Below are 18,649 nucleotides of genomic sequence, written 5' to 3' on the forward strand. Positions count from 1 at the left end.
CAAGGCTTCAGGACTTCACCCCGGCACTCTGCTCCTTTAACTCAGTCTCCGGATGGCTTTCTTCACCTTGGCTCCAGCAGCTGAGGCTAGAAGGATGCTCACAGCTCTCTGATGCTGGTCAGTGAGAAGGGAGGATTTTCAGGACTCTAGTACTCCGGGAACTATCCCTCCACCTCTCCAGAGTGCAAACACAGGTACGTAACAACTGTGCCGACAGACGGCCTCACACAAATCTCCATTCCGAAAATAACATTTTATTATTTTACAATAGTTCGGGAAAGTCCTTGGGATGTTGTGACTAAAATGTAATCACCATAGACGGTAGAGCTGATCAGTGAACCACCAGTCCTCTCCCTTCTTCAGGTGATGAGCACAGAAGGGAAGACATCATGTCCACAATGAGAAAGCCGGCAGTTAGCAAGGGGAGGACAGGCACAGTGGTGTCACTCGTGACCAATGCTCTCAGGTCTGGATCAGGTGTTTTGTCTTCTCTTCCCATTGCCTCAGCCCTGTTCACAAAGGCAGGTGACAATGGCGTTGAAGACAGAATAACTCATACCGCGTGCTGTAGCTCAGGGGTTCTCGGGACTAGAAGTTGTGATGCTCCGGCTCCCAAGTGGCTTCAGGACCCCTATGGAGGGATGCACTAGGCCTTGCGTTCTAACCTGTCCTCACAGCCACCTCTGTTGTTATGGAAACTTTCCAAGGAGATGCAGATGGGTTGGAAGTGGGAATACTGTTCTAAAAACTACAAATCTGACATTAGAGATGAAGGAATTACAAGTTCTGAGAGCTGTGGTGGAGTGAGGAGTTTATAGATGACCTGTGAAACACAGGATGAGGAGGACATGAACCATCAGGAAGTAGATGGTTGCAAGTAGTGGCACTCGGGTCCGGAAATGGCAGAGTGAATGCAGACCCGCTTCCATCCACTCCGGGTCTGAAACAAACAAAACAACAACAAGATGAGGAAGTCAGCTCCACCTGAAGACACTTTCTCTTCACCAGTAATTCTGCATCTCAGCCCATTGATCCCATCCTCACAGCAGAAGGGCATCCCGGGAGAAAGTTTCCTCAGTGGCTGACCACCAATAACACTGCCCATCTCCGTACCTCAGCCCGTTCCCACAGCGGAGCTCTCCCTGTGTCCTTCCCTCTTACGCTTCGGCAGCTGCTGCCAGGATGTCTATCCACACTGACGTCTCCTGAGAGCCACGGGCACCAATGATAGGAGTCCAGGCCGAATCCCATTCACTCGGCTCCAGCCTGTGTTGAGAGAAAGATACAACACGGTGACTGCTGCATGAGAATCTTCCCAGTTGGTCTGGTCTAGATAGGTCTATACCGATCTGAACCACTTGAGACCAGTCTAAACCGGTCTGTTCTGGTCTGGACCCATCTGAACTGGTCTGAACCAGTCTAAACTGGTCTGGTCGGGTCTGAGCTGGTCAAGACTCGTTTGAACCGGTCGAGACAGGTTTGAACCGGTCTAAACTGGTTTGAGCAGGTCTGGACCCGTCTGATCCTGTCTGATCCGGTCTAAACTGGTCAGGACCAGTCTAAACCGGTTTGAACTGGCTGAGAGTGGTCTGATCCAGTCTAAACCAGTCGGGACTGGCCTGAACCGGTCTAAGCCGGTCGAGGCCAGTTTGAACCAGTCTAGACTTGTCTGAGCCAGTCTGAAACGGCTGGGACAGGTCTGATCTGGTCTAAACCATTTTGAACTGGTCGGGGCCAGTCTAAACTGGTTTGGACTGGCCCAAACTGGCTTGAACTGGTTGAGACCGGTCTGATCCAGTCTAAACCAGTCGGGACCAGCCTGAACCAGTCTAAGCCAGTAGAGACAGGTCTGAACTGGTTTGCACCAGTCTAGACTGGTTTGAGCAGGTCTGAACCAGTTAGAACTGGTCGAGACTGGTCTGTACTGGCTTAAACTGGTCTGGTCCCATCTAAACTGGTTTTGAGCCAGCCGGTCGAGACTGGTCTGGTCTAAACCAGTCTGGTCTGGTCTGAGCCAGTCTAAACCAGTCTGGTCCAGTCTAAACCAGTTGGAAACGGTCTGGTATTTGGCAGAGCTTTTTGCAGGGAGGAGGTGGTGGTAGATGAAGATTCTCAGCTGTGGGGGAGCACAGGGAGCACTATACCCAGAGCCACATGAGTTGATCTGGTAGTGTCACTCCCTTTTGGACAGCCTATAGAAAAGCACTGTGTCACTGACACAGCCTCGCAAGGAACTCCAGAAGGCAGTGACATGCACAGGAGTAATGCAGACCAGGGTTTGAAGCCATAAGGATCCATCCCCGGTCAGAAAAGCTGCAGATGCGAATTTCCAAGCCAGTGGGTCGCATCTGGAACAAACTCAGTGCGCATTATACGACAGGTTTGTTTGTGTTGTTGTTATGAGTCTTCTGAGCAGTTCAGCTTTGCTTCTGTGGAAGTAAAATCAGTGGCTCTCTGTTCCTGTGAGTTCTGTGGGCCAGAGCATCTGTCTGTGAAAGATGTGATTGCTGTAACTTACTCACTCCTTTAGGACTACTGAACACTTACACAATTTAACATGCAATTTCAGTGAATTAAAAAAAAAGTATTAACTGATGTGTAGGACTTGGCTATCCCTGGGATACTTTGTATCTCCTTTTTCCTTAGGAGATTTAAAATTGACTCACACACAAAAAATCCTTCTCAGCTTTGCCCTTTCCTGTCACAACTGTGATAGCATCCGCAGTACTCCAGTTTCAAAGGGATTAAACAGGCATCTGAGGGCTCATTTGAGAACTGCCTCATTATTTACATAAATTAAAAAAGATCTTTCCATGGGACATGGGAGAGGAACATTGTTGCCTCAGAAATGGCTTCTTCCAGCCAAGGTCATAGAACTTTCTGGCCTGGAACAGGAGGAAAAAGGGAATAAGGTGGTTGGGCAAATCATCTCAGGGCTGTGCAGTGAGCTTCAGTCATCCGTTGTGGGAACCGCAAAGGGTAGCTGGGTGCTGGGGAAGAGAGGTGAGAAAGAAAGCCCCTCCCCCCAGGGCCATGAAAAGATAGAACTGTAGGACCATGTCCACAGACGTCATCAGATGCTGTCTGTGTTAGGGTCTGTGCTCTGCAGACAAAGTCCAGCGGGATTCCAGCGTCTGGAGTAAGGAACTGAGCATTCACAGTAAAGAGGCTGATGGTACGTATGGTAGAGCCACTGCTCCAACCAGAGACAAAGCATTAAGTTTTGCAGTTGTATCCTGGTGTCTTAGTTTGGCTGGTGACTTCCCAGAGCTCAGCAGTTAAGAGCATTTGTTCTTACTGAGGACTCAGGTTCAGTTCCTAGCACCAGCACGGTGGCTCACCACCTCTGTAACTCCAGTACCAGAAGATCTGATGTCCTCTTCTGACCTCCAAGAGCATCAGGCACACACATGGTGTGCATGCATGCATGCAAGCACAATACTCACATGAAATTTAAATACATATGTAAGTTTAAAAACAACTGACCAAAACCAACTTGGAGAGGAAATTTGGTTTACATGTCTCCATCACGGTCATTGAGGGAAAACCAGGATAGGAACTCAAGGCAGGAACTGAAGACTATGTAGAAACAGGGCTGCACATCAGAACCACTGGGGAATCCTGCAAAGGCTGGTGGCGGAATCCTGAACGTCTGCAGCTGCCTGTGAGCAGCCGCGTCTCTGTGGAGCTCCTAGCTCAGCCTGAGAAACACTGCCCAGACCTAGCGGTGTGCAGCGTTGGTTTCCAGGTGTCCAGCACACCGTCCTCAGCAGCTGTTGAAATGGATATGAGTGTGCACATCTCAAAAGTAAACTTTCATCTCACTTAAAGTGTAGATTTACATTGTAGGGTCTGAGTGGGAACCGGCTACGCTTCTAACAAGCTCCTTGGGCTGCTATCCCCATTTGAGAGCAGCAAAGGCCTAGACCAGTGTGGTTCCCAACCTGGGAGTCATGACCCCTTCCATGAGTCATGATATGGGGTTGCATATCAGATATTTATATTGCGATTCATGACTAACAAAATTACAGTTATGAAGTACCAACAAAAATAATTTTATGGTTGGGGGTCACCACAACATAAGGAACTGTATTAAAGGGTCTCAGCATTGGGAAGGTTGAGAACTACTGTCTTAGACTAACAAAACGTGTTCCACCATTTGTAATTTTCTCCTTGCTACCGAGACACACTCGTCATATCGGTATGTCTTTATTCTAGCCTAAATTGAGTGCGTCTCCTGTGCCCAGTCTTTTATTTTCCTCTCCCAGTTCAGCATTGCGGCATGTAAGATAACTTCAAATTCTCTGTAACTACTTTCATATGAAATATCAATACATAGCATCTTACGTAAGTATCAGGTAAAGACAATATGCTATGAGTTGTTGTTTGTTTGTTTGAGACAGGGTTTTTCTTTATAGCCCTGACTGTTCTGGAACTTGCTCTGGAGACCAGGCTGGCCTCTAATTCAGAAATCTGCCTCCCAAGTACTGTGATTAACTGTGTGCCCATGACTGCCTGGATCCTCACTTCCCACCCCAACCCCCACCCAGCCAGTAATACTTGTTGTGAGTCTGTAAACAGACTGTGTCAGCTGTCTAGGACATTGTAGAAGCATCCATCCTCAGGTCCACCCAGATCTACGTTATGAGAAACTTGGCAGAGGGATCCAGCAGTTTTGTTTTTGGTTTTTTGAGGCAGGGTTTTTCTGTGTAGCCCTGGCTGTCCTAGAACTCTCTTTGTAGACCAGGCTGACCTTGAACTCACAGAGATTCACCTGTGAATTAAAGCCCCCACACCTGTTGAGAACCTCTACTAGAAATAACCAGCAATGTGCTCATCAGAGCCTTCTGGGCAACCATGAGGCTTCATTGGACTTCCTGCTAGGGTTCTGGGGACTGAGCTCTGGTCAGCCAGGGACCGACAAGGCTTCTCGTGCACCGACAGGGTTAAAGGGCTGTTTTTCTTTTGTTTTGTGTGTTTGTAATTTTGATCCACCAGAGAACGGAAAATTTCTGTCCTGGATATCTGGGGCAATGCGTTTTATCTCTTAGGGACCAAAAAGGAAAGTCTTAATGAAACTTGGCTTCTTTGTGCTCTTATTTTGATTATAAAATCAAAACAGTAGCTCACAACTGTCTTCAGTAGTAGTGACATTTAAAAATTGTTTTTACACTAGTCTGTTACATTTCTAATGTGTATAATTGATAATATGTGCGTGTGTGTTCATCAGCATTTATCCTTTGGAGAAGTAGAAGTTACTGTCATAGTGTGAAGTAGCAGTGAGGAAAGTCGGGGAGATGTTTCTGATCTAGGTCTTCAAACCACAGCCCCACTTTTGTCCGGGGTACCTCTCTGGTCTCATAGTCTCTCCCATCGTTTACCCCCTTCTGCTTTCTCTGGCCCCTTCGTGGTCCCTGAAGCTACAAGTTACATTCTCAAAGAGATTTTCCTGACTAAAGTATCACACACTCATTTCAGACACATACATGTCGTGTCCCAGGGTCCTCTTTCATTTATATTTTTCCTTTCTGGCATTACCTTAGTCAGAGTGAGCAAAGAGGTGAAAGCAATCGCATCTCCTTGGACGTGGTCACACCTGCCACCCTAGAGCATTTGTTCAAGAAAACGGAGTGAACTGTGGTAAGAGCCCTGAGACTTGCCAGCTTTGACTTGGTTCATCCCATTCTCCCATCAGCTTCACAGTAGCTTGGAACACCAGCAGCTGCAACCGCAGTTTTAGCAGGAGGAGGGGTTAGCGGCCTCCCACCCAGATCCCAGAGATTCTCTTGCCATTTGACCTGTGTAGCGGTTTGCAGGAAACAGAGTTTGTGTTTCGCCTGATTCTGAGCTGTGCTAACAGCTCTGTCTCTGGGACATTTACGAAAACTGCCCATGGTGCTTGTTGAGCATAGTGCAGAGGAGATAGCTGGGTAAACAGAAACATTTAGAAGGAAAAGCTAGGAAGGTGTCCGTTCTGACAAGCTCTGGCTGCTGCTGGGCTGGAACGCAGGAAGTACTCCATCAGGAAAGGCCAAGGAAGGTTCAGAGCTTTCCTCCCTTGCCTCATTTAGGTTCTGTGTAAGCAGGAATTGGCTTAGAGGGGAATTACCTGCCTCGGGGCGAGACTTACTCTATTACCTTAAAGCCTGGCTGCAGAGGCTCCCAGGGCTTGTCAGTGGGAGACCTCGTCTGATTTTTAGCTGATCACTAAGCTAAGCAGACGTTTCTGTGGTCAAAGACATGAAGAGTACAAGATAATACTACAAATAATTGTATGCCCAAAATTACTGAAATTGAGTAAAAAAATATTAAAAAAAAATCTGACCCAAGGTCAGGTGGTGGTGGCACACGCCTTTAATCCCAGCACTTGGGAAGCAGAGGCAGGTGGATCTCTGTGAGTTCAAGCCAGCCTGGTCTACAGAGCAAGTTCCAGGACAGACTCTGTAGCTACATAGAGAAATCCTGTCTCAAAAACCAAACCAAAGGTCCTGAGTTCAATTCCCAGCAACCACATGGTGGCTCACAACCATTTGTAATGGGGTCTGGCACCCTCTTCTGACCTGCAGGCATACACACAGACAGAATATTGTATACATAAAAAAAAAAAAACAAAAAAAAAACCCCACAAACCCAGAATGGAGAGCAGGGCGACTAAATACTGCCCACCTCAACCAGGTCCATATCAAGGCATTTCCTCTCTGCTGAAGAAGAGAGCGACCCACAGAGAAGTGTTCACTTGATGGAGATTCCCTGTTTGGGGAAGAAACATGAAGAGGAAAGGGGCTTTGCATGCTCCCCACTCCAGTTAAAACGTCTGCCCTGTGGGCAAATGAGTGACGAGACATGCCTTACCCTGTTGTTCTCAGAGGCCACTGAGTAATGGCAGTTTCTCCTTAGATGGAGAATTTCCAGAATGAAATAATAAGCACATCAGTAGACATCAGAGCAGAAGCTGCAGCAGCTGCAGCTCAGCCCATGCTAAGAGTCTGGCAGAATTTCTTGAGTTCTTTTGCCTATTATAAATTGAAAAAAATGTGGAGTGTGATGGTGCATACCTGTAATCCCAGCCCTGGGAAGTAGAGCCAGAAGAATCGTAAGTTCAAAACCAGTCTGGACTACATAGCAAGTCCCTTTCTCAAAAACAAACAAAAGACCAGGGTGGGGTGGAGAAGGAAGGGGAGAGAGAAATGAGTGAGTTTCTGAATGAAATGTGATGGGGGAGGGAAGAATATGACGCATAAGGGGCACTGGGGTCTAGGTCTGTTGATTGTTAGTCATGCTTCCATGGGTAAGACTCTAACCAGTATCCCAGCTGGAAGCACCCAAGCCAGCATCCTAGACTGGTCCAGACTAGACCAGAATGGTCTCCACCGGTTCAGACAGAGCAGAATGGTCCTCAACTGGCTCAGACCAGACCAGAACAGACCAGTTCAGACCGGCTTAGGCCAGTCCGGACTGGACCAGACCAGTCTCCACCGGTTCAGACTGGTTTAGACCGGTCCTGACCGGTCCAAGCTGGTTTAGACCAGTTCAGACCAGTCCCAACCAGTTTAGACTGGCTCAAACTGGTTCAAGCCAGTCCTGGCCAGCTTAGACTGGACCAGACCGGCTCAAACAGGTTCAGACCAGTCCCAACCCGTTTAGACTGGATCAAACCAGTTCCAACCGGATCGGACCAGTTCCATCCGGTTTAGACCAGATCAGACCAGCTTAGACCGGTTCAGACTGGCCCCGACCAGTTTAGACCGGCTCGAACCAGTTTAGACTGGTTCAGACTGGTCCTGACTGGTTTAGACTGGCTAAAACCGGTTTAGACCAGTTCAGACTGGTTTTAGACCAGTTCAGACTGGACCAGGCCAGTTTAGACCAGACTCGACTGGTTTAGGCCGGTTTAGAAACTCCACAGGTACCCTGCTTCTTGGTGATGGCTCTCAAGTTGCTCCAGGACCACAGCAAGAGGAGATAAGATCTTAACTCACCCTGAGCCTGATTGCAGAAATGTGCAGGAGCAAGGCCAGAAAGGGTGAGAAGTGAGCAGAAAGAGCTTCCCCACACCTTACCATCTGATCTGCTCCTCGGCCAAGAAGAGTGCATTCTCAATGGCCAATCTTTGGTCTCGCTCTTCTAGCAGCTTCTGTAACTCACTCCTTGTTTCATTCTGCAGAGCTGCTGCTGGACTTCAGACAATCTGGAGGGTGAAAGGCAGGCAAAGGGCATCACTGGATGTAGTACACAATCTTGAATACATCGTCACATAGCTGGAAGCATTTCCCCAAATAGGAAAATTAACTAACATAGAAGTACAGCTACAGCACAATTACAGCGGAAAATACCTATGGGGAGATGCGAGCCCGTCGGAGCAGCTGTAATTCTAGCGTTTGTAGTGCTGTGTGTGTGCACTTGTGTTACAAGCACTGTTCACTTCTTGCACAACATCTGTTAGGTACTGTTGCATTCAATCTTTACATCACTCTGTGATGCTAGTCAGATACTAGGACTCACTAAGAGTATACGGTGAATTCTGCTCCACCAAGATTACAACCCAATTTCATTAAAATAGCATACACTGGCCATACACAACAATAGGTTTCATTATGACCTTTCCATACATGTAGATAAGATCTTTTTATCATATTCACCCATCACCCTCTCATGTCTACCACCCAATTTCTTTGCACACAGTGTAGGATGGAGGGCGAATCCTGCTCCTCTAACTTGGTCGTGGCTCCCTTGTGGCCTCCGGATCCCTCTTTCTCTTTCCATTCATTTCCTAGGGCACTCCTGGAACATCATCTACATTTGGTGGCCCCTAGAAGAAACAACAGTGGAGCAGTTGTGATGGAAGCTCTTCAGACACCTTGTGTGTGTGCAAACTGAGAGCCTTCCACTGTGTAGGGAAGTGACAGTCCCTAGCTATCCCTCTGAGCACTTCCTGCCACTGCCTTACCTCCTGCAGCTCCTGCACCTGCTTCTCCAGGACAGCGCAGTGCTTGGAGAGGTCACTGGAGTGATGCTGGTTCTTGCGGAGACTCTGGCTGGTGTCGCTGAGCTGGATGGAGAGGGTGTTCTTCTCCTCCAGCAGCTGAGAGAACTGCAGCAGGGGAGAGGATGAGTACCACCCCAGGACCACATCACTGGAAGCAGTGCTTAGGCAACTGGCCTGAACTTGCAGGACCTGATTTGCAATATAGAACCTATCTTAGAATCCTACCACAGTATGCTTCTTCAAAGGGAAAAATACCTAAATGTTTCAGCCATGAAAGGAAACTAATTCTGGAAGAATAGCAGGAAACTGGTTTATTTTTACTGGTTCCAAGGTCTATGAACTGAACAACGATTAAACAGAACCCCCTAACAAAAATTCCAGTAGAACAGGCTATTCCAGGAATGTCAGCAGAGAGCAGAAGGTCGGGTCTATGCTTAAATTACTAATAAATAACAAGCCCTAGAACTCAGTATGGACAGAGAGCAAGCTCACACTTAAAAATGTGTGTAATAGTATTACTGGGTGGACATGTTTCCAAGAGAGCAGACAGAAGTCATATGTGTCTATGTGGACTTGAGAAGCGGAAGTGGGCCCAGATGCTCACCAAGTGGAAACAGTCCAGTCCCAACGCCAACCTTTCCTCTAGGTCCTGAGGAACAGGCAATGGTCGGATCTGTCCCTGCACAAGTTCAGTGTCAGGGACAAAGCGATCTAAGCCTTTGGTTTCTAAACCAGGAAAACCTTTTTACAATGAGTGAAAACATTTAGCTGCTGTAGCTTCTACCAGCTGACTGGGACTGGACTCCTCTGGAACCAGAATTGGGATTCCTCACTTGTGAACTGTCATTTTAAACTTTAGTCATGATTAACACCCAGATACATTGGTAGCCATGGAAACGTCCTCCTGAGTACCCACCACGGAGACACGGAGACACGAGAAGGCCTGGGTCACAGGGAATGGATGGAGTTTGCTAGGAGTCTTGTGTTCCCTTGAAGATTCTTTTCTAAGAGCTTGTGTAGGAAAGTTCATCAATGCTTCAGAGAAAACAATTTTCTAGAGACATCTGGGAAAACGCATTGGATGCACATAGATACCACACATGATCACAACGTGCTCCGTAACTGAACATGGCTCCAGGTGACTGTGTGTGGTTGTGACTCTGAAGATCAAGTTTCAGTTTACAAAAGATTTGGACATTGTTCATTGAAAGAAGCAGAGAAAGGACCTCCCTCCTTTTTTACAAATGGAAAAAAGAAATAAGCTTACACTACTCAAGGCCATGGCACCAGCAACCCCAGAGCAAGACTCACAGGTATGGGTCTCAAGTGTTGAGTCCCACCTGCTTTATGATGTGGCCCAATCTGGGGAGGCGTGGGTGTCGGGAGAAAGGTGTGACTGAAGAAAAGGGTGTGAATTTTTGGGAAGCTAAACTTGCTTGAGGGTGGCGGGCTGAGTACAATAGGAACTCCAGGGTGAGGACTAATACCATGCTCTGCTATCACAGGAAAAGCGTTCCTAGCTGGAATGAACAGCCCAGGGCACACCAAACACAAGCAAACACAAACAAAACAAATCTCCCCAGTGTTTAAAACTGTCTTCTCATTTTGTCTCTAGTAAATCTAGAAACAGAGGGCAGACCCATAAACTTGTTGGAAGCGAAGGCTTATGAACTACAAAGACAAATAGTCGATCACTAATCAGCCACTCGTAACCTGTCTTGGGTGTCTGCATTCTGTGTCGGTTTCTGGGGTTAGGAGCAGGCATAGGATCCAGGGGCGCGGCCCTCCCAGTGTCCATGGAGTCTCACTGGAGCAACCACTGCTCACAGGAACGGCCGCTGTGGGGCTGCCACCACAGAGATGTGCAGTGCACAGACCACTTAGGCTCCTCAGCTTCTGCCTCTACTTTACTCACAGGCTAACTGAATTCAGTCCACTAAGGCTAGACTAACACTACACCATTGGACTCTCAGCAGGCTAATGACAGTCACTTGTTAACTAGTGGATGAGCAGGCTAGGGAGGTGCCTTCCGCACAGCCAGGTTCTAAAGAGAACTATTTCTTATCCCGAGTGACAGTGGCCTCTAGCAGTATGTTCATACTGCAAACGGCACCACTTAGTTCTCAGGTAGGTGGCTGTGACTGGAAGAGGAATGGTGGACTTGTGGGGGTGTGGGACATTCTGGTTTTCTATCTTGACCACTTGTTATACAACTCTTTGTGAACATGTAGCCTGCTATGCCAATGATCTGTTACTTTTATGTGTTAACTGTTGTAGAATATTACTTTAAGGTGTGTGGCTTTTGTTTATGTTGCATTTGTTTAACTCTGTGAAGCTGTGATTCTTGGCCTGTCTAAAACACCTGATGGTCTAATAAAGAGCTGAATGGCCAATAGCAAGGCAGAAGAAAGGACAGGCGGGGCTGGCAGGCAGAGAGGATACACAGAAGGAGAAATCTGGAGGGAGGATCAAGAGAGAATAAGGAGAGGAGGATGGCAGAGGCCAGCATCCCCCCCCCCCAGCTACGCAGCAAGACACGGAATAAGAGCGAAAGTAAGGTATACGGAAGTAAGACAAGGAAAAAGCCCAGAGGCAAAGGTAGTCAGAATAATTTCAGTTAAAGAAAAGCTGGAGAGAAACAAGTCAAGATAAGGTTGGGCTTTTATAAGTAATAATAAGCCTCCATGTGTGTATTTATTTGGGAGCTGGGTGGTGGGCCCCCAAAAGAGCTAAGCATAAAAAGAGTAAAAGACAACCAATTACATTTTACTTCAATAAAACATTTAAAAATTTCAGCTCTTATCATCTACCAAAATAATTTATTTCATCACCTATAAACAGCTGTTTCGGTTTAAAATGCTGTCACAGGAGGAGAAGCCCCGACAGAGCCACAGACTAGCATTTAGAGAAAAACAAGAACTGAGCTGTGAGCGGAAGGAGTCACTGGGTCTTCACAGCCACAGAACAGAACCTCTGTAATAGGTCAGTGAGGGGAGACCCCTCCCCACCAAACAAAACTAAGCCACTTAGTTCATCAATTCATTTGGATCCAAAGCCATGGAGTCTCTGACGTTCTAGTGATGGTTGATTTATCATCTAATGAGTCCCTTCAATGTGTGGTAAACACACTAGTCACACACATGACCAATGACTTCAGAGTGACTGCAGCCTTGAGCAAGTGGGCTTTTCTCCTCATCTGGGAAAACCGTCTCCTGATTTTTATGGTTTTGAATCACAATGTTATTAGTATTTGTGTGTGTGCATGTGTGTAATACACATGCACGAGTGTAGGCATGTTCATTCTATAACATACATGTAGAGAACAGAGAAGAACGCTCAGGAACTGATTTCATCTTTCCTCTGTGGGATCCAGAGATGAAACTGAAGTCATCAGGATTGCAAGACAAGCACTTTCACCCGTGAGCAGCCTCAATGCCCGTGTTCTGTGACTTCCTGTGACAAGATGTACGCACCCACCCCATACTGTGCAGACATTTGCGGGCATTCACAACTCTTCTCACAGACCCCTGGACTCACTATCCACTAATCTTATGAATGACGTCTAATTTTGGCAGACACTACCTATCTAGGTTTCTCTGAAGAGGGCAGGACTGGGAGGAGCCACTGAGAACACGTGGACCAGTCAGAGCAGCAGGAAGATAGTGACTGATGGAGATGCATGAGGAGATGCTGACACATTACTAACACGTGATAAGATGGGGTGAAGTTTCTGCATGGGTTTCCCCAAGTCACTCTCTCCAAGGGCCCGTGTCCTCTGCCATGGAATAAACACTTGCTCTTATAACTTCTGTTCCTAAGTTCTGCTGGAGCTGGTGCCTGTGCTGAATCTTACCTCCAAGAGGAGAAAAAAAAGGAACTGAATTTCAGTCTAGCACAAAACACGTACCTTGCTGTTCAGCTGCTGAATTCTTAATTACTTCTGGTGAATTTCCTTTAAGCTGGGCTCTGAGTTCTGTCTCATAAACTAGGTTTTGTGAGCCATCGATGGAGACTGATGTTTCTGGGGATGCCTGCCAGGAAACAAACATCCCTGACATTGTTTCCTAAGACGGTTCATACTTAACTCCTCCCCCTAGAAGAAATCATGTCCACCCCAGAAGAAGTTAGGAGGAGGCTTGCCTTATAGTTGCAGATGGGCGGTTAGTTATAGGAGGATGATGCTTTTTTTGGATCATGGCACCCTGAGTAGCAAACTCTATGGATCTCCTCACCTGTCTCTGGTACTGTGCGGAGAGACTCTGGGTTTGGGAGGAAGACCTCAGGAGACTCTGCAGATGACTGAGCTGCTCATCCGTACATGAAAGAACACACTGAGTGTGTGTAAATACCAACTGAGAAGGCCACACACATGCAAACTCTAATGAATGAGTAAACGTGGAAGTAAGGGAGAGAGGGAGGGGCAGGCAGGGAGGGGCCGACTGATGGGAGATCGCTACTGATTGTCTAGAAAGAGGCATTGACCATGGATAGCCGTTGGCTCGTAGTGATTTGTTAAGCTATAATAACGAGGTGACTCACTCCTACCTTCACGGCCTGTTCTGACTGCACCTGGTGAAGCTGGGCTTGCAAATGGAGTTCACGTTTATCTCTTCTACGTTATCTCTTCTTCTGTGGAATTCTTATCATGCTGAAAATTGCAATAGATTGAAGTCGCTTACTTAAGAGTTAGAATTAATATATATTTTATCTTTTACACTATTTGCCTTTTAGAGACATTTAATTACAGCTTCACTGAAGTGATAGCACTCAGGAGCCAGAAGCAGGAGGATCTCTCTTAGTTAGAAGCCATCCTGGTTTAGAGTCCCAGAACAGTCAGAACTACATAGAAAGCCTAACTTGTATCAAACAATAAAACCAATCAACCAACCACCACAACAAAATTAAACAACAACAACAGAATCAAGAAGAGAAAAACTAAAAAAAAAAAAAGGATGAATTTTGGGCTGGGAAGATAGCCAAGTTTAAGAAAGCTTGTTCTGCAACCGCGAGGACTAGGGTTTGGATCCTAGAACCCACAAACATCTGTTACTCCAGCTTTGAGGGATCTGACACACCCTCTTCTTGTCTCTGATACCCTTCTCTGTCTGTCGCTGTCGTCCATGCCCCCTGCCACACACATGCACGCTGTGCTAAGCACACCATGGCACACCATGGGTACAGGGCTGCTGTGACTGACAGCTGGAGCAGACTGGGACAGCTGGACATCATTTATTGAACAGGGAAAGGAAATGATGATGTAAGATGCTGGCATGTTTAAGGCCTGGGGGCTAAGTAGTAAGCCAGAGTGAAATGCAGAGTAGAAAATGGATAAATAAAAAAATCTAACAACACGACTCAAGGGAAGTCTGAAAGAATCAACATGAAAAGGCAAAGGTTAGTGCCTGCCACCACAGCCGGGGAAGAGAGTTGCCATAGGAACCATAGAGGAGGAAAAGAATTCAAACAATGAAATTACTTGCTTTTAAAACCAACTTTGAGATGCTAAACAACCCTATTCTATTCCCCTCCTTCTTGTGCCCATGCTGTAGGAGGGGCTAAACCTAGGGCCTTATCCACACTGCATAGGTGCTCTACTCCTGAGCCACATCCCCAGGGCAGACAAGGAACAGCAGTGTCCCTGAAAGGTAATAAGTAGGGCACTGGGAGGTAACAAGTGCCCTCAAAAACTCCCCTCAGAATGAACATTTCTGATAACGTAATAATAATACCAGGGGCAGGGGGAGTCGAGGCTGACTTACAACCGCTGTGAGCCACAGTGGCCCAGCAGCACCAGTGTTATCTGCACACATGACCCCAAAACCTGGCGGTCCCTGCTCTCTACATAGATACCGGAGCATGGCTCTGAACAGAAAGGCCAAGAGGACACCTGGAACAACACCACACTCCTCTAAAGACAGCTTTAGTCCCTCTGCATCCCGACTAGACACTGCTCTGTGGCAGCCACCATAAAACTTGCCAGCCTTCTTACACACCAGGGTGGACCAGGCAACTCAGCTCACAGTTCATAAAACATCAATGAACCATTATTCACTTACAGAAACAGAGAATATTCTTTATTAGTTAAGCAATAAAAGGATTTCAGAGCCGGGGAAAAACCTTAGAGATCACAGTTTTAATGTTCTAACCAATAATCAAACTCATCCACAAATTATAAGTTTCTCCTCTCTGTCTCACTCCAGGACTCATGTCTTCCTGTCAGCCCTTTGAGTTTCGCTTTTGCATGAAGTTTTATTTTTTTAATTTTGTTATCAGCAGCTTCACGCTCCTCCTGCCGTAGATCAATGAAGACAATAAACGAGTTTACCCAGCACACAACTTGCTCGCGGCAGGCAGCGCGTTACAGCACTTAGGAATAAGAAGCAGGGCTAACGCTCTGAGCGGACGATCTGTCTTTATCAAATGCTCAGCAAACAGCGAACAACAATACCTGCAGAGCTTCGTCCTTCTGCTGCAGCTGAGCATCCTTCTGGCTGATGACGTCTTTCAGCTCCACCACTAACTTCTCGGCTTCAGCCAGGCATTCCAGAGCATCACCTTGCGTGCTGTTATTCAATTCCATGCCAGATTCCTGGGGTAATTCCTGGGATTTGGACAGAAAGCAATAAAAATAATGCACAGGGGAAAGGCAGTGACTCCCCACAGGGACTGCTGCATCCTCACCTCAATCACTGGCCAACTCCTATCTTCTGAAACTGAGCCCTAACTAATCCCACAGCAGTTATCCTTGCCGTTATAATATAGTATTTTGTCTAAGTTAGAGGATTTGTTTTAAAACTTGATTTATTTCTCTTATATATGAGCACTGTGCATGTACACCTGCAGACCAGAAGGGGGCACCAGATCCTATTAGAGACGATTGTGAGTTTGCTGGAAATAGAAAACTCAGGACCTCTGGAAGAGCAGCTAGTGCTCTTAACTGCTGAGCCATCTCTGCAGCCCCAGAACTTTTATTATCCTAATTTTATCCAAGAGGAAAATAAAGGGAGGCCAGGATTCCATAGTAAAAAGTGGAGGGCTGGAGATGTGGCTCAGCTGGTGGAGCGAAGGCCACGCTTGCACAAGGCCTGGCTTCAGTTCCCGGTCCTGCATCAACTGTCATAGATGGTATCCCACACCTGGGACCCATCACTCAGAAGGCAGAGGCTGAGAGATCAGGAGCTCAAGGTCATCTTTGGCTAGCGACAGAGCAAGTTGGAGGCCAGCCTGGGATACCCAAGACCTTGTCTCAAACAAAACAAATTAAATTAAAATAAGTTATTTGAAAATTAAAATAAAACAAAAACCCTTAAGTATTTGGCTTGCCGCTTGTCTTTGAAAAAGTTAATGGACTTCTTTTGAATCCTTAAGGGTTGGAAAATACAATGCAAACTACAAGAAAGGCAGACAGATTTATAGAAATAAACAGAGGTTTTCAAACAAAAATGATGCTCCAGTCCCATATACTCTTTACACTTTCCCATGGAAAGTGTCCCTAGGAGGAGGAAGGGGAGGAGAAGGAGGAGGACGGGGAGGAGGAAGATGTTAACAATAACTTCTTAAGACAGTTTGGTACTAAACTGGCTAACCAGACAACAGAGACCCATCTTTCCTAGCTCATCTACACTTGGTTTCTGTCCCCACAGCTCTCAGACTAATAGTCCTTAGCAGAGGATCATTTACAGAGTGGCAGTGTTTTCTTAAACATCACTTCTAGTGCACGAGGGAGGCTACTCACATCCCTCTAGCCTAAGGTATTCTCCTCAGAAGAACACACAATGGAGGTCTTGTTATTCTGGATCTGGACAAAGTTATAGCTTCTAAGGGAGAAGTCATATTCTGGTCAGCATTATATCCGATAATTCACGTAAAACAACATTTGCTAATCCTGATCATCGGCTCAGCATCTCTGAGAATGAAATAGAAAAGAAAATGCAAAGATCAGTAAAAACAGATACAGGCTGCTGGAGAGTAAGTAAAGCAGACAGGTGCAGCTAGACATTAGTACCCATATCATCTATGTGAGAAGAGGGACTGTCACTGGATTCAGTGTGCAGCCAGCTGTGTGCATGGTGTAGCCACACCCTGTTCTGCTCGGGAGCCATATTGTAAGCACCATCACTAGGGTCAGCTTGAAAAATAAAATGCAAGAACACAATCTTTAAATACAAGGACGTCATTGTCAAGGATGTCTTAAGGGCTGTCTTTAATGCCTTATTTTTTTTTATTGAAAAACAAAAATCTTAAGTTTTCCTTCTCCCAGATTGATCCTTTTCTGATTTTCGATGAAACCCCAGACTCAACAAAATTTCCCTTTTCATGTGTTCCCCGAACCCTGTCTTTTCATGCAGTTCTCCTGACAAACCATGTGGTGTCAGTGGAGAGTCACTATTCAATATGGCGTATAAACATTTATAGTAGTAAATGACTGCAATCAGTATCCTTCGCTTGTTAGGAGCAGAATTAAAAAAAAAAAAAAAGAAAAGAAAAGAAAAGGCAACCTAAGCAGAGAAAAGGAGATAAAGCTTAGAGCAGAAATCAGAGAATTAAACCCATGAAACAAAGGCTGCGCTCAGAAGAGCTTCCACCAAAGCTGAGGATTCAAGGCCTGTGCACCCGATGTAGTCCCTCTACCACTAATCCACACTCCCAGCCGTCCTGATCCAGGATCAAGGAAGTAAAAGCAGTGTTACGAATACACATCGCTTCAAGCCTGGCCTCCTGGAGGCAAGAGTTCTACCATTTGGGTATACTTCCAGCCCCTGAAACTTTTGAGTTATTTTCCATTTTTCTCCCTACCTATTCCAAACCGTTTCGCTTTTTCTAACAGAACATTTCCGGAACCTGACCCTTTACAGCCATTCCGACCATCCAAACCTTATTAACTCATGTTCTGGAAAGGACTCTACCCTGTTAGAAACTCATCCGCTGTCACCGTGCTCAAATCTGGAAAGCCGTCCTTTGTGTGCTTGGAGAACTTCCAACTATCTCCCAAAGCGAACGTGTTTATTATCCATTACTTCAAATGTCTGTCCCAGCCCCAAAACGGTCCTCTCTACAAAGACCAACTGCAGCGCTTTAAATAAACCAGGCAAATACTTTCTCCAGTCGCCTAGGGCTCACCCTCCTGTTGGCATCCCTGCGTTGGAGCGACAAACACACCCCCACACTGCCAATCCCAGGTTTTTTCCTCCAGAACTCCCTTCGAGGTTCCTTCTCCTGCGAACACCTCTGACTCCTGGATCAACTCTCCCTCCTCATCTTCCCAGCCCATTAGCACCAGCAGGATCACGCGTGGGCCTCCGACTGCGGCAACAGCGTCGCCCTTTGCCTAGTCTGAGTCCTGCTGCCCCCGCGGGGCACAAAGTTTGTTCGGGGCCCGAGCTCAGGGCTGGGGCAGGCTCCTTCCTCGCGTCCTCGGTAGCGTGTCCAGGCTGGCTGCCACCGGCCGCTCGGACACAGGGCTGTGCACGCAGGACTGGCCTGCTCGCCCGCATCCGGGGCTGCCCCGGGGAGACACGACTCTGCCGGCCGCCCGGGTGTCTGTGCTCCCGGGCCGCGTACGGCGGCGGGCACCGAGTGGGTACCGAACGGTCACCTAGACTGCGCAGGTGACGGCGGCGGAGCCCCGAGGGCCGGGGCGGCCGGCTGAGCGTCTCTGCCCGA

General features: G+C 47.0%; 1 long non-coding RNA gene across 1 annotated transcript; it reads right to left on the minus strand.

Moving 5' to 3' along the window:
• Positions 1-279: 279 nt before the first annotated feature.
• Positions 280-13,228, minus strand: LOC121461943. The gene is made up of 7 exons (XR_005976241.1): positions 13,219-13,228; positions 12,894-13,017; positions 8,948-9,091; positions 8,681-8,809; positions 8,061-8,188; positions 1,114-1,266; positions 280-940 (listed from the first exon to the last, which is right to left on the minus strand). It is a non-coding gene; the product is annotated as an uncharacterized LOC121461943 (long non-coding RNA).
• Positions 13,229-18,649: the final 5,421 nt, after the last annotated feature.

Source organism: Microtus oregoni, unplaced genomic scaffold, assembly GCF_018167655.1.
Source record: "Microtus oregoni isolate MIOR12 unplaced genomic scaffold, Mior012 000023F_ref0000262, whole genome shotgun sequence".
In the NCBI taxonomy this organism is placed as follows: Eukaryota; Metazoa; Chordata; class Mammalia; order Rodentia; family Cricetidae; genus Microtus; species Microtus oregoni.